Below are 6201 nucleotides of genomic sequence, written 5' to 3' on the forward strand. Positions count from 1 at the left end.
ACATGTCTAACACCCGGAGCTCTTTCCGCCTTGTGTTTTGAAATAGCTTCTAAAGCCTCCTCCGCTTTTGATGAACGGGTTGATGAACGAGTTCTGTCGGTGTCGGTGCTACTTGATCGGGCCTTCTTTTTTGCCCCATCTCAACCCATTGGCCTCGAAAAATGATCGTCATCAAAAAAATCGTTTTGAGAAAGCGGAATCTTAATCCCATCATCGTCCGCTTCTAAAGAAACATGACTACCCGAGTCGGGAACGTACCACTTTGACTTGTCTGTCAAAAAAGCATCCATCATATTAAAAATTTTCCTGCCAAACCCTAAACCCTAAACCCTAAACCCTAAACTCTAAATAGGGCTAAATTTTACTTCACAAAACATGAAAAAAAAAAACGTTCATATTCTTCACGAACAATATTATCTTGATTGTTATTTTTGTCGATCATTTTCCCGCTTAAATAATAACATTCATCACGAAGTGTTTCTTCTAAATGTTCATATTTTCGTGTGATCTTGATGCCGGAAAAAAAAAATTCCAAAAAAATCGAAAAAAAAAATAAAATTTTGCTTCCCCCGCTTCCCCCCGATTGGTTACTTCCCCATTGATCCTGCCCCTATATATATATATATATATATATATATAAGTCCGTGCGTTGCATGACAATTGTATAAATTAATTTTCGATAACGTTAGTATTTATACTTAGCAAATGTATAATACAATTACAATGAAAAAAAAACCATTTACTATTGATAATATTAGTATCGAAAGCATTAGAATCGTAAACTTTAGTATTGAATACAATTAAAATGCAACAATCAATAGTTCACATTCAATGTCGCACAATTACTTGTCCATTGATATCATACAAATCCCCGGAAGGACGTCGAGACGCCATCGTTTTGGAGCGTGAGGCCAACAGAGCTTTCAAGTCCCTGTAAGAACCCGTGCGTTGCACGGCAGTTTTAAAATTTAGTATTCTAAAACGTTAGTATTGAAGACACGTACAAATACAGAATGTATGTATAACACATGGTTAGTTTCCACAAACTGATTTGTATGTCTCGTACTATTGTATATCAAATAATTAAAAACGCAAATACGATTGTATTAGATGCCAAGTACTCCATGATGTACCTCAAGAGTGTAAATCGAGTGCCCACCTTTATGATCATGACCGGTGAATGTGGCAACATATAACAACTTTTTGATCAGAATTTGTCGCATCTAGGAGTGTGTAAGCATCAGGAGCGATATCACCAGTAGTTGGTCTGTAATTCATATGAAGCTAAAGATTTACAATAAGACACAAAATGGAATGGGCCAAGGTGAGAAGTTGATCCGTTCACGTTTGATTTATCTCTTAATGGGTCGAGATTTCTATTGAGTACCTTGCCAAATAAGCTTTGCATTAGTTCGTCATTCGCCCAAATCTGCTGTATTTAAAAGAATCACACTGTTAAGTAAAAAGATCATGTAGATTTAGATAATAAAATGGCCATACACCTAAAAGCTTACCCATTATAAATACCGTGTAAAATGAACTTTGAATACATGAATATCGAGATTAATGCCATTCTCCTCCAAATGCAAAAATGGAACAGTTTATGCAAGCCCTGCCAGTTTACACCACTGATATATTAAGTTTCGGCTACTACCTCACTTTTAAAAAAACTATTTTAGACCACAAAATTTACACTTAAAATTGTAAATTGTGAATAATTTTTAAACAGTAGAAATTATAAGAGATTGTAGATCAACAAATTTATTTTACCAAGAAAAAACCAGGGTCATACCACACTTAAGGGTAACTTGAGAGAAAAAGCCAACTTAAAGTGTAATTCACAAACTCAATCAATGATTGGTAAAACAACCCTTAAATAACATCTTATCATAGACGATAAGTTATGAAGATATTAACTCACATAAACCTTAGGATCTTTGCCGCAAGCAATACATGCACGCTTATGTGCCAGGAGAGCATCAAGGTCGAGTGTTAAGTCAATGCCGACCTGTATTTTAAGAATGAATTATTTGTTTAGTCAATACATTATATTTGAAAAAAAATGATAATAACAAAAATAAAAAAATTAATGTACCTTAGTAGGAGACAGTTCACAAAGACTAATGTGCTCACAATCTTTAAACCATCTCGCATGATATTTACTTAGAAAAATAAACGCAAATCAGTATTGAAAAGCGGGAATCAATGCAAATCAGTAAGGAGAAGCAAGAATCAATGTGTGTAAAAAAAAATAAATATAATGCCATAAAAAATAAACAATATGTATTGTAAATCTATTAGTTCAAGGTTGATATATTTGGATTTAAGTTCATCACTTTTTCCACACTGCTTTATGCCACCATAACCATTTACCCGTTTTCCATACTCATTGTAAGAGATGCCACACTTTATCTAGCATTTTCTTGACATATTCAAACAATAATAAACAGTACAATGTTCAAGTTTGACATAAGATATACGCCAAACAAAATGCAATTCAAATAACTTGGCAGGAAGTGAAACATCAGATTGCAAAACCATGAGTCAATGTGGAACATCATATTATTAGAACCAGAAGCCCCTATGTGGCTGAGCTAAAAGATCACCAAAAGAAAAGAGCATTAACAATGAACAATTCATCATAGTTTAGTCCAGTATTCCTATGGTATACCTAATCTAAGTACATGAGTTAATATGTTCTTTTTCCATTTGTACACCATGGTTTTACAGAGTTGACCAGAGTTCACCATTTCACCATGGTATTTGGCTATTGTTCAATTTCACATCTAATGTTCAATTTCACACTCTAGATCCTGTTAAATTAATCTGAATATGGCTAAATAAAATTGTGAAGTATCCTAAAAATACAAATTATGCAACTGGATAAATGTGGACTTCAGAACGGCTCATGTCAACATGAGCCCAAAACAGTAAAAAAAAAAAAAAAAAAAAATTGGTATATCGACTATGACATAAAGGCCTTTTCAAAATACATAAACCAAAAATGACATAGGCCACTTTCTTTCTCTATCAGAATTTGTGTTATAGATAATAAGCTTGTTTTGATAGCTCCTCGCAAAACAACATTATGAAGGAAAACAAAATATATTAATAAGTTAAATTTCTTGAAAGTACATTTTGGGCTCATTACAACCTTTTTATATCAATTGACCCGTTTCATTTTTATCAAAATATATTAAGTTGAATGTGACATGTTCAAGATATACATAGCTGATTCCTCCAGATAATCAATCACGCATTTAGGTCAATACTTATACACAGAAATTAAACCAACAGATCATAAGCAAAAAAACAAACTAAAAGGGAATTAGCTTTTTGATACCTTAAACTGTTTGTGAGCTTTTTTCTTCAAGACTTGCACAAACTTTTTTCTTCTCGTCCTTGTGGATCAGATTTGTCTTTTTATTCAGTTTCCTCGTTGTAGCATATTGATTTTTGAGTCCCTGTTTCTCGTCATATGTATCCCCTTACTATAATATAAAGCCTTGTATTTTAGTACGTATAGATAAGTTAAAGATATAGATGATGCTTACACATGACCGATTAAAAATCGCAAAATGATAACCTTTTCGTTATTAATTTTATCAGTTAATCAGTTGGAGCTTGTAAAAAGAGAAAGAAGTCAATTCATTTTATACAGTAATAGTTATTCATTTTAATTACCTTTTTCTAAGATGAAAAAACCAAAAAAAATAAAAATAAAATCATAAGATATAGTGGTATACTGATAGGAATCACATTTTGGGGAAATCCATTATCAAACCCTAACTAATTAATCAACTAACATAAGTTGAACAAAATATAAACCCTAATTCAACAACTTACATTCTATTACGTTCCAATTAGCAAAAATTATAAACTAAATCTCAATAATAAATATATAATAACATTGGGTTTACGAACTTAAAAAAACCGATTCATACCTGACACGAAATCGATGAATGAAACTGGTGCGATTTCATCTAAAATCCACCCCATTGTTGTAAAATGTTGATTTTTTGTATGTAAATGATGATGAAGATTTGATCGATGTAGATGAATCAAAGACATGAATCTTTTGAATCGAGTTCGTCCATCGATACAATATTCATTTTTGATGGATCAAATCGTTTAATCGATGATCTCCATTGTAACAACCCAAACCAACCACCGACTAAACCTCGTTAAATTTTAGCTAAAAAATTTTTTTGCTGGCAGACTGTTTGCGCGCCGCGCGCCCCGGCTTGCGCGCCGCGCAAAAGCTGGCTGTTGCCGGTTGCCTTTAATGCGAAAAAGATGAGCGACTTCCCGACACATTTAGCCAAAACGCTTTTAACCGAACATTAATATATGTAAAACTAGCACATAACTAAGGTTTGAGCGAGTTTTACAAAGTGGGGCCCACACGTGCCCAAAATACCACTAAGTGTAAAATACAAATAAGAGTTTCGACCACAAAAAGTTTAATTGCCAAACGACACAATGAGCATGGTGTTTGGGGTTAAACTACCCAAGCCTCGGTCAAACTCCAAGCCATAAACCAAAAGCGCTTCCTAATCATCAAAGCGGGAAACTCAATCCAAGGTAATGCCCTTACCCTTATCCACACACGAACCTATAAAAAGGTAAACAACGAGAGGGTAAGCAAAGCTTAGTGAGCAAAATAATTATACATATACATATATAATCTACCTACTTGCATCACTTACACAACATCATACTCGGTTTAACATTTCGACAATCATACAACAATATTATGCATATACCATAAACCGCAAATCCACGAGTAGCTAATAATACAATAGCATACGATTCATAATCAATTACATTCAATACATAATTCACGCAACCTTGGTTAACCAATTCGAACAAGGGAAACGGTACTTACAAGACCGTTGGAGTTCATAACATCCACTAGTGTTACTTACACACCGCGTAATCACTAATCCCCCGGGTGATGTCTTGAACACCGCGACTAACTCACCCTTACGACAATGTGGCGTCTTAAACACCGCGACGAATCCACACTTCATTCAATACAATGAGTGGTGTCTTAAACACCGCGACAATTCCACTCCCATGACAATGTGGTGTCTTAAACACCGCGACAATACCACATGTCAATTAAACAATGAGTAGTGTCTTAAACACCGCGACAATACCACTCGTCAAACATACTATGAGTAGTGTCTTAAACACCGCGACAATACTACTCGTTACCTAGAATGTGGTGTCTTAAACACCGCGACAATTCCACATTCGTACACACAAATAAATACATTATATACGTACACGCATAATTATTCCACTCACCTTAAACCTTCGGTGATTATTAAACCAAGCTTGAATTCCAAGGTAACGTACCTATTTCACAAGCATATAATTAATCAATCAACTTGGCCTAATCTCATAACACACACCATCCTAGTTCATCTTGACCCATTTGGACACTTAACCCTAATTTGGGTCATTTTCACCAAAAACCCTAACACTTGGCACTCAAGGCCTTCATACCCATTAAATCGCTAGGTTTTAACACAAAACACTAACATTAACCAACATTGGTCCATTTTGACCCATTTGACCTAATAAAAGTCAATACACTCATTTTGGGTCATCTATACCCAAATAGCACCCATTTATACATCAAGCAAGTGTTCTAACCAATTATTAGCCAATTAGGATTTCTTAACATCAATTAACACTTTTAAAACCCTAGCTAACCCATTATTGAGTCTACATGACCCAATTTACCCAAAACACCCAATTTACCTAGAAATGGGTCTTAGTGTTCATCTTCAACACAAACCCTAACCCATACACAAAATCAAAACAAGAAATGGAAGTTAAGGCATACCACAACTATCAAAATGTAGCAAATGACGAGATGAACAACTTTAAAGCTTGCGATTAAACCCGAAACGAACTCCTTCTTCTTTGATTCAAGCTTTCTCTCACTAAGTATCTCTCTCTCTCTAAAGTTTAGGTGGAAGGAGATAAGGTTGGTGGTAATGAAGCTATAACACTCCACAAACTGATCTTATGGCCTTTAGTTCGGATTCCATGTGATTTTACCAAAATGCCCATGCCATAAATTAAATAAAAAGAGGTGAGCTGTCAGCTCGATTTCGCGCGGCGCGCACCCGCCCAGATCAGCTTCTTTCCTCGTTTTAAATTATGTAACGAAACCCCACCATCCGA

At 34.8% G+C, this 6201-nt stretch overlaps 1 long non-coding RNA gene across 5 annotated transcripts; it reads right to left on the minus strand.

The window, feature by feature from the left end:
- Nucleotides 1-696: 696 nt before the first annotated feature.
- Nucleotides 697-4143, minus strand: LOC139862168 (uncharacterized). Of its 5 annotated transcripts, none has more exons than XR_011764072.1 (6): nt 3945-4143; nt 3344-3491; nt 2096-2162; nt 1922-2008; nt 1515-1612; nt 697-1429 (listed from the first exon to the last, which is right to left on the minus strand). It is a non-coding gene; the product is annotated as an uncharacterized lncRNA (long non-coding RNA). The 5 variants fall into 5 exon arrangements; XR_011764074.1 differs by having other exon boundaries at nt 697-931; nt 1160-1429; nt 2096-3491; XR_011764073.1 differs by having other exon boundaries at nt 697-931; nt 1134-1429; nt 2096-3491.
- Between the last annotated feature and the right edge of the window lie 2058 nt (nt 4144-6201).

This window comes from Rutidosis leptorrhynchoides, chromosome 8 (assembly GCF_046630445.1).
Source record: "Rutidosis leptorrhynchoides isolate AG116_Rl617_1_P2 chromosome 8, CSIRO_AGI_Rlap_v1, whole genome shotgun sequence".
Classification (NCBI taxonomy): domain Eukaryota; kingdom Viridiplantae; phylum Streptophyta; class Magnoliopsida; order Asterales; family Asteraceae; genus Rutidosis; species Rutidosis leptorrhynchoides.